The sequence below is a fragment of the Pteropus vampyrus genome, unplaced genomic scaffold (genome assembly GCF_000151845.1).
Source record: "Pteropus vampyrus isolate Shadow unplaced genomic scaffold, Pvam_2.0 Scaffold8, whole genome shotgun sequence".
NCBI classification, from domain to species: Eukaryota; Metazoa; Chordata; class Mammalia; order Chiroptera; family Pteropodidae; genus Pteropus; species Pteropus vampyrus.
This window is the reverse complement of record NW_011888789.1, coordinates 5,042,792-5,053,467: the sequence shown is the minus strand read 5'-3', so window position 1 is coordinate 5,053,467 and position 10,676 is coordinate 5,042,792.

Here is a 10,676-nt window from a genome sequence, read left to right as displayed (position 1 = left end):
AGAACCAGTAAGAGCTGAGCCACACAGGCCCAGAGTCTTTTCATAATACGCTAAACTAGACAACTGATGTCTTGCCGAGACTGAGGGGGTGGATAGAGGCGAGGGGTTACCTTAAAAGAAATTCCTCCTCATGGAAGTGCAAACTTAGGGGAAAAAGTACTTCCCTCCTTTAGTAAATTCTATGCAAAGAAAAATCAATAACTAGAATCTAGTCATTGCACTGTAAAATTTTTCTCATCTACAATGGATCTAAACTCACTAGAAATAGGCACATCCGAGTGTCCCATGTACTTCCAAGACATGCATTGGTGATACTGCTGTCGCCAGGCTTGGTTTTCCAGGCTCAATAGTGCAGTGTGAGTAATGGGATGAGAAGAAGAAAGTACCCATGCAGGTGAAGAGCATATCCCCCAAACCTCCCTGTACCTCCTGTGCTTCCTGAGTGCTCCTCTTATCTCCAACGGGAACATCAGCTCCTTGAGAGCAGGGTGCAAGCACGGTCCTTCTCAGAACTGGTGGTTTAGTGACATGGTCCCTATCCGTCCCCATGTGACTGAAAACTGGCAGATCTAGAGAATAACTGTGACCGTTCCTACCAATCCTGATCTCAGAGATAATGGCAATCATTAAATCCCACAGCTGGTAGGTTACCTTGTTCGATCTCCTACTCCATGAAGAATTCCCTCAAGAAGGCAGGGGGTGAAGGATGGGGAAATTGGGGTGAAGAGGGTCAAAGGTATAAACATCCAGTTATAAAATAAATAAGTCCTGGGATGTGATGTACAGCATGGTGACTGTAGTTAACAATACTGTACTGTTTACTTGAAAGTTGCCAAGAGTGTGGGTCTTAAAAGTTCTCATCACAAGAAAATAAATTGTAACTTTGTATGGTGATGGATGTTAACTAGACTTATTGTGGTGATCATTTTGTAATATATACATATATCAAATCAGTCCTTTGTACATCTAAAACTAATACAATGTTATGTGTCAATTATTTATCAATAAAACTGGAAAAATTTTTTTTCAACTTCCAGCAATCTTTTTCAGATAGTTGTTTGCATAGTTTCTGTTTTCCATAACCCCCTTTAGTAGCTACACTGAGTCCCATATTAGTTTTTGGACTGTAATCTCAATTAGCTGAATGCTTTGTGGCAAGATTGAATTTAATTTCATTTTAAGCTTAACTGATGCCTTAATCCTTCTTTTAAAATGCCTGTGATATTACAAATCTTTCTAAAATATGCTAAAGGAGTTAGGCTCTCCTTGCTGAGCCACTGCAGTGGGATTAATCTGAGACAGGACTAAGCTAATGGAATGGGTTGAATACTCAGCTGTTGGTGGGGTTGCAGCAGAAAGCCAGGGTGAGAACGAGGAAGAACAGCTCCAGGTTACTAAGTCATAGGCAAGGAGAGAAGAGGTCAGAGTTGGGAAGGGCTTCCCATTAGGACCCAGAGTCAGGAATAGAAGAAAGTGGTCAGGGGTCCATAGGGAGTGGAGATGGCTCAAGCACCAATCAAATCCTCCTCACTTAGCTGGGTTGCTGGGGGATCGGGTAGTTATTCTTCAGCCTTATGCTTCCTTTTAAGATCCTGGCATCTTGCTGTATGAGCACAGGAACCTGGACAGAACTGAGGGCCGTGTAACCCAACAAGGTAATTCTGAACCTAACAGTTCTACGTGGAAAGACCTTACATATATTTAAGACATTAAATACTTCTGTGAAGTACTTCATGTGCATAACAATAGTAAAATATTAAATGCAATAAAGCACCAAGAATGTAGATGAAGTGGAAATAGGTTTATTGGTATACAAGTTAATAGAAAGTTAAGTGTAATAGTATTTAATCTTATTTTTCAGTCCTTATCTTGGACACCGGTGATGCTCACGTATATTGGGAAGCTCTTCCTGCAGATTTTCACTGGATCTGAGAAAATGCTGCTCTGTCCCTGGTGGAAGTAGATGAGGTCAATTTTGCTGCTTTGTGTGGCTTTGGAGGATGTACTGGACATGGGCGAGAACATGGCTATAGGAAATGATGCTGTCTTTGAGTCCAGTTTACTTTTGGACTCCTGAGGCTTGAGCATTAACCAGAGTAAAATAAATGTATATGTAGAAACTGTATCTATGAATTGCAGTCTGACCGCTGTTTCCATTTCTTTCCCTTTGCCCGTTAATATACTTGAAATGTCCCAGTCTGAGCTAGAAAATGAGTCTGTATTTGTTGACAAAATTCAATTGTATGGATATGATGGTGTTCATAAATCCTCTGAATGCAGTCCTCTGGAATTTTCCCAGATTGAAATCAAATACACTCCTGCCTGGCTCTCAAATTCTAAGTCGGCAGTATCTGCCGTCACACACAGCCTGTCTGTGACACTTTTGTGGGAGGTTATCACAACGTAAGGACTGTATGAGTGCGCAGGGCTTATCTAATCAGGTTTTTCTTGACACTTGTTTTATTGTGTTCAAATCTTACCAGATGATCAAGTGACTATGCCATTTAGTGAGCTGTAAGAAAAGAGAGCTTCCTTGCAAATGCTTGCCTTTGTTTTAAATCCATTCTCCTGCAAGTTAGAGGAGTTTTGCCTGATGGTTTGGGAAACCTGGCTGATCACCGACTTGAAAACCTGAGCCCTATTTCTATCTGTCTAGTTTTAGAAAACTGAATGGGGTGGGTGTTTGATGATTCTTAAGATCCCTTCCAATTTGTGTGTGTGTGTGTGTGTGTGTGTGTGTGTGTGTGTATTCTAAAATATAATTGCCACCACGTTTAACACAATTCTTCCCTGTTCCCTACAAACAGACATTCAATAAATATTTGTGGAATAAATGAATGAAAGAATAAATGAATGAATAAATGAACAAATAGACAGAATTGTAAAGTGACAATTCTGGTCTCAAGTCTTCCCAGCTCCTTCCTGGAAAACCACTTTGCTTTGGATAAAAATTCTTGCAAAAAAGGACTCCCAGTGCCAGATATGCTCCCTGATACGTCAGAGTCCAAGTGGGAGGCAGCCAATCATATCTACCCTGGGGTTTCTCACCACAAGGAGATGTAACTGACACCCTTCAAAATAAATGGTGTTACCACTTCCACCTATTAGGATGGTTATTATAAAAATAAAAGGAAAGTAATGAGTGTTGGTGAGGATATGGGGAAATTGGAACCCTTACACATTGCTGATGGGAATGTAAAATGGTGCAGCTGCAGTGGATAACAGTCTGCTGGTTCCTCAAAAAGTTAAACATAGATTTTCCTATGAAAAAAGAAATTCCACTCGCAGGTATTTCCCCAAAAGAATTGAAAGCAGGAACTCAAAGAGTTCTTGTACACAAATGTTCATAGCAGCATTTACAATAAGGCAGAAACAACAACCAACAGATGAATGAATACATAAACAAAATGTGGTATACGCATACAATAAAATATTATACAGCTTTAAAAATAAGGAAATTCTGACCCACTCTCCATGGATGAAACTTGAAAATATTGTTAAGTGAAATAAGCTAAACATAAAAGGATAAATATTGTATGATTCCACTTATGTGAAATATCTACAATAGGCAAATTAATAGAGACAGAAAGTAGAATAGAGGTTATGAGGGATGGAGGGGAAGGGAGAATGGAAAGTTATTATTTAATAGGTACAAAGTATCAGTTTGGATGATGAAAAAGTTCTAGAAATGGATTGTGGTGATGGTTCTACAACATTGTGAATATATTTAATGACCCTAAATTGTACACTTAAAAATGGTTACAATGGTAAATTTTATGTGTGCATATTTTAGTGCAATAAATATAGTAAAATAAAGCAAAACAAAAGGCGTATGTGAGGGATCAAAGGTAGAAGGATATCAGATGAGTTATTCTTCGAAATACTGCTAACTTCAGAAGCCAGCATTTCATGGTGCTACCGAATAAGTGGTCTCAGATATCACTATCTCAACCCTTACAACATCTCTGTGGGGGATAATATTCTGTCTTACCAACAAATAAACTGAGGAGCAGAGATGTTGAGTCAACTAACATCATATAATTAGGCAGTAGAAGAGACTTGAACACCTTTCTTCACACTCAAAATGTTATGTTCTTCCAGCTTTCCCGCAGCTGCCTCCCTAAACTGGTCACCATGCGCCTTGCAGAAATGCAGCCCACACGTAGGACCAGTGAGGAAGGCAGGTGAGGCAGTCAGGTGTGCCGGCCCAGAGGACAGTCTGGCCTGCAACCCCCAACTGGCCTCACTCTCACCCTACCTGGGGAGAGTAAGATGGTCACAAAGCTTTCAGCTGGGTTGACAGCATCGACATGCATTCATTCTGAAGATATATCTTGACTATAAAATAATCAGAACCCCCCTAATCTTCCCCCCTGCCTTAAAGCTTATGCATTCATGGATCTTTTCAAGGCACGGGCATCAAATTCTAATCTTCTGCATATCAGAATCCAGCACTTCTCCCATAAGCCCCATCGGCTGTTTGTCAAGAACACTTTTCCACAGTTTGACATTTGAATCCAGCATCCTTGTCATAAAATCACTATTTGCAAGTATCATGAGAAGTTTCCCCCACCTGCTGAAATTCATGCATATCATTTTCCCTTCATATGTGAGGTCAATCTCTTCAGGGCCCCATTTAGCACAGAGATAGCTATACATTTCCTGATTTTATGGTTGCACAAGTCACTACATCAAACCATCCACTGGCTTTTTCTGAGCAAAGCGATCCATCTGTGTAATTAATCTTGACCGCTCTCCTGCCAAAAACACGCAAGTTCATCTCTGCCTGTTGCTAGCCATAGCAGCTTGAAAGATGCCAACGAAGTTCCCCTCAATTCTGATTTTTCACCCTTAAGTCATTCACTCACAGAGTTCCTGTTGTTCCTGGTGTCCCTGCAAATGTGCTGTTAATTAAACTCCCCAAGTTGTTATTCCTAGACAGTGGCGGCCTCAGGGTGGGTGCCAAGGCCAGGCCATGCACACGCTGACTACTGTCCATCTGTCCTTGATTTCTAGGACTGTGGAACGTTGAGCCTTGGAGTCTCAGTTCTGGCAGCATGTTTGCCGAACACCTGCCCACTGCACCTGGGAAGAGGCAGTGGTGTCTGGTGGTTAGGGATATGGCGGGCTCTGATGAGACTGCTGGGATTTCAACTCTGGTTCCACGATAAACAAGTTCTGCAGCACTGGGAAAGCCTCTGTCAGTGCCTCAGTTTCCTCATGTATAAAATAGGGATAGAAATAGTATACCCACCCCTCAAGTAGTTGGGAATAAGTAAATTCTAACTTGTAAAACATTTATAATAGTGTCAGATTCAGAGTAAGGCCTCAATATAGGCTAATCCTTACCATTCTTAATTAGTACCTGGATGTACAGAGCACTTCGCCAAAATGCTAACCTTCAAAAATTTCCTGGCATCGCCTTGTCAATATCCACAATCAAGGGCAAACATGTTGAATGACCTTGGCCTTCCGCGTAGGGGAAGTGTAAATTGTCAGAGGCTGCAGCAACTTGGAAGTCAGAGATCTATCTCCAGTTGCTAGAGTTGTTGAGTCACTTACTCCTACACCAATTGTTTGAAGAGCACTTTATAATCTACAGAAAACTGTCTTACTTTAGTCTCCTGACTCCGCCATTGCAGCTCTCCTGCCATATGGATGAAGCTATGATGTCACTTGAGTTCTGATGCTCTCTAACTTTGGCACATGGCTTTCTCTTTGTGTGCCATGGCTCCTTGAGGACATTTTGACTCTTCTGCATTCTCCATGACTCTTGTCATGGTTCTTCCTTCTGGCGATGGCTTAGGTTCTGCCTCCCTGGGAAACCCCTAGCAGGTCCTGGCCCAGTCTGCATGGAGGGTCCCTTTTCTGTGTATTCCAGCCCACTGTACTGTCATAGTGTGTTACTTTTTGCTGGCTGATAATCTGTTTTTTGGGGGCGCCGTGTTTTTTTTTTTTTTCTTTTTTGTTGTTCTCAGCACATTTGGCATTTCAAGGATGTTCAGAAAAATAAATGAACCAGCCATGAAGGGATACAGAACTTTCCAGGGAGGGTCCTTAGAGATGGAAACAGTGAACATGACTGAGAAATCTGGAGAAGGCTGCACAGCAGAAGTGACATGCGGAACTGTCTTTGAAGACGGAAATGATTTTGACAAGCAGGAGAAAGAAACGAATGTCTTCAGACTGGGAACTAACAGGAGCGAGACTTACAGGCCTGGAGATTTGCCGAGGCTGACACCTGGGGTGGGGTGGAGGAGGAGAAGGGAGTGGAGAGAGGGAGCACTGTGCTGGGAGGCAATGCTCATTTGGGGAGTTAGATCGGGAAGGATGTTTTGCACCAGGAAGAGGTTGAGCTTTATTCTGCAGACAACTGAAATCTATTAAAGTATTTTGTGCAGGATGGTGTTTTAGAAAGAGTATGCCGAAATGGCAAGGTGCAGGAAGTGCCTCATATGTCTGCATCTGTGAAGTACACAGACAGATACTTTTGCTGGTCTCCGTGTATAATATCTCTAGAAAGATGTACTCTAGAAACTGGTATCAGTTGGCCCTTCAGAGGGAACTTTGGTTGGGGGGACAGTGATAGAAGGAAGACAATTTTCACTGTATTCTTTTTGCACTATTTCTAGTTTTCCCATGTGTTTGAGTTACTTTTTCTACAAAAGTACATGTGTTAAGTAGACAGTAACACTATAAGAGTGAGGAGTGAAAGGAAGGAAGACAGAGGAAAAGAAAGAAGGGAATCACACAGCACAATGTAAAAGAGCAAATGACCCCTCGCCCGACCCAAAGTCTGGTCGGGCAGACGAGCTAGGAGATGTGGGGACAAAGAGATGATCACCCACCTTGGGCTCTCCTGCCCGGGAAGCCAAGGCCATGGGGAGCCTCGAGTTTGTGTACTCCTTTTCCCCTACCAGATGCAAGTTCTAATTATAAATCCTCTTACTTCATCCTGTGATCCCGACTGCAAATGTGCAACAAGGCAAATTCATCCTCAGTTGCAATCAGAGTGATGGTTCTTGCTCCTCCGTTGACCTCCGTTTTTGCCTCACATCCGTCAGTTTTCTCCCACTCACAGAGCTCTCTGGGCAGAGGCCTTGCTCCTGCCCATCAGGTCATGGGAACTGCAGCGGGCATGGGAGGAGGAAGGAGCAGAACTCGTCCCTGCTTGGAGAAGCTCTTCAGAGCATGCCTGGAGAGAAAGAGGCTTGCTCTCCAGACCTCCCGAGGGCGGCTGCTTTGTTTTTAGGACCTGTGGATTCTGAAGAGAAGGAAAGAATACCAGGTCATGTTAGACTACCAGGTCAAATTCAGGCACAGCATTTCAGCAGGGAGACCTACCCTAGCTCCCAAAATTATGGTTCTGGGATTGAGAAGAGCTAAATTTTTGGACTCCCAGTGAGAGAAATTTCTAGAGGAATTCGGACTTATGATTGAAGGTGCTGATGGCAAAACAAATATAGGTGCACTCTAGTATAAGAAAACCCAATTAAAAAAAAAAAAACAAACTTGGACTTTGGAAATGGACGTTAAGAATATACTGAATTAAAATGTCACTTTTTCAGTCCAGGTCTCAGGAGGACCTCTCTACCACTGTCTAGTCATCTTGTGCAAACCACTTCCCTCATCTGGGTTTCGAGTTTCCCTTTAGATCTGCAAGATACATTTCAACTCTCTCCTTAATTCCAGCAACACCTGTATTTGCATTCGGAAATGTTTCTTGAGTGATACATCATGACCTGTTAACCTGTTATCCTAAAGACATTCTCAGGATGCTCATCTGAGAAAGGGTGGGGTAACCTAGGCACTTTGTGCTCAGTTATCCAGCACTTAGACCATCCAACATTGGGGAGGTAGAGGCAGCTTTCTTTGGCTCTAAGAACATGTCTGGTGCTGGCCATCATTGCATTCCTAAAGCTGGGAGGTGCCCGTGATGGGGGCCCTTCAGGGGGCAGTGACACCCTCCTCTTGCATATGAGTTGTTGATGTAGAACTCTCCCTCCTGATACTGCTAGCAGATTAGCACTTGTGTCTGTCAGTTTTTCAAAAGCCTCTGTTGACGGGAGCTAGACTCTTGCTTGCTAACAAGGCTCTGAAAGTGATTTGAAATAACTTGGACAAATTTTTCAAGACGTTTCACCTTTTAGGAATAGCTAGCAAATAGTAAATATCATTAAAATTAATTGTGCCAAACAGACTTTTACAATTTAAATTGAATTGTCAGCTTTGTATAACAAAATGTTAAAATTATGTGTCACACAAGTAATAAATTTAACCCAGTTATTTGACTCAAAATTAAATTAAAGACTGAATGCACTTACTTTTAATAGGCTTTACAATGTTATATGACTTCCTTTAGAGTCATTTATATCTCAGCCATTTTTCCTTAAAGCAGGTAATGTAAATTTACTATCTCTAGTGTCCTTTATATTACCAACGCACACAGTATTTCTTTCACATAACTTTGTTTTCTTGTGATAATAATTGATGCATCTTAATGTTTCCTCTCTCTGAGTCACATGGAGAACAATCTGTTCTATACTGTTTCACTCTCTTTGATTTTGAGACACTACTGGCCACAATAGCATACGTTATAGATACTACTCTTCATTCTCCTAGTCCAGCAGACCCTCTAGACTAGGGTGGCCAGACACACAAAGGACTGGGTGTCCTGTATTTTTATTTTTATCTGTTAATCTGGCAACCTGACACCAGAGCCCCTCTCACCTTCTTAGACCTCCTCCCTGCACAGACCTCCACCTCCGCCCAGTTCTCCCCATCTTTCTTCTCCTCACCCTCTACTTATTCCAGCCTTCGGACTCCGCAGGAACCCCAGCCCCCTGAGCACTTGCTGGCTTGCTTGCCTCCATGGCTCCCACCGTGGGGACCTGTCTCCAGCCCGGAGTGGGCTAAGCTTCCCTCTCACTCTCTGGGTTTAGTCTTTGCCAGATATTTCCTATGTCTGCCGTGTCTTTGCTGAGGATGGCAAGAGGACTTCACCCTGGTCCTGTAGCATCTGTTATTCGTGATGATGGATGACCAAAGCATGTGGATGAAACTAGAAGGCTAGAGGATTAAAAAAGCCATTACTCCAGGGAGTGGGTGGGTTCCTCACGCATAGGAACTTCTTAATGTGCGAATCGCGCTTCCCTCATTGCAGCCAAATCATCCTGTGTGTCTACAGATCATCCAGAGGATATGGATCGACTTTCTTATTACTGAGTTTCTGTTTCATTAAATGAGCTGGACTCAGAAGTGTGCAAGTAGAAAGCGATTTTATTATTTTTTCTGTGCTAAGTCGAATACTTGTTCTCTGCTCCTGGGCGCAATCACAGGCATTTCCTATGGGATGAACAAATAGCCTCATTTTTCAATTGATAAAAATGTCCAGCTCAATCCAGAATTCAAATTTGTCATACAATTTAAACTCTCTTCCCTCCAGACTGGGCCCGATACAAGATGAGGAGCCAGTGGGGAGGTGAGGTGTCGTGGCTGTTTCTTCACTGTTTTTGTTCTTCCTGCCATTCAGACTCCCCCAGAACTAGAGAAAGGTCGAACAAAGGGAAGGAGTCAGAAAGGGCTCCCTTGATGGTCGCCATTGCAATCTGGTGAAAGGCTGATTCTTTCTCCTGTGAGCACTTTTGTGGGTTCTTTAGAGTCTTCGCTTGGTATCTCGCTTAACATCATGGGCGCTCCAACCTCAGTTCTTTTAAAGAAGTCGGAGTCATACACAGTTGGCCTCACCCCCTACCATGCAGCCCCTGGACACCTCTATGTCAGGGTACCTTCGCTTCTCAAGCCCTGTCTCTTTACTCTGCTCCCTGGCAGGGGCTGCTCCAACCAGTCTTTTCTTTAGGCTCTACAGATAGGAGGCAGAGGCCAGTCCACACCCACTCAATTGCAGGCCACACAGGTGATGCTCTCCAAATGGTTTCTGAAGTCTCTCCTGCTTTGCTCAAGGAGAGGGGGAAGCCACACTCCTCCTCCCAAGCCAGAGTGGGTTGAGGAGAGGCCGGGAGTGATGGGAAAGCCTAGCCACTGCCAACTCTTCAACCTCAGCCTTGCCACTGGCTGCTTCAACCTCTTAATAAATTCCTAGCCTCCTCGTTTTTTTTTTTTTTTAATTAATTAATTTATTTTAATTAGTTTCATGTATATAGTACGTTGTTAGATATTTATATAGTTTATAAACTAACCTCCTCTTTTAAACTTTTGAGGTCGGTGACAGAACAAACTTTGGGCCACCCCTTTGCCAGCCCTAAACACATGATCTAGCACCCCCTTTAAGGCAGCTCTCAGCTTTGGGGCTCGCCCAAATTTCTTTACAGGAGGAGTAAGTATCACATTAATATTCTATTACCGTTACTACTTATGAAATTGTCATAAAGATATGAGAGTATTGCAAAGCTATTTTTAGTTGGAGAGCTTCTAGAAATCTATTTGTGCTAAATTTTGATTTGTTTTTACTTCTGAATTTATTTCTCAGGAGACCGAGGAAGCAACACAAGGACTATGGCTCTGAACTTACTATAAGTGTTCTGAAGGGAATACTGGTTATAATTAGATGTGTTCTTTATATTTTTAGAAAGGAGATTTCAAAGGGGCGGGGGGGGGGGGGGAGGGGGAGGTGTGTGCCTTTCAAATGTACCTACAGCGAGACATTCAAAGGGAAG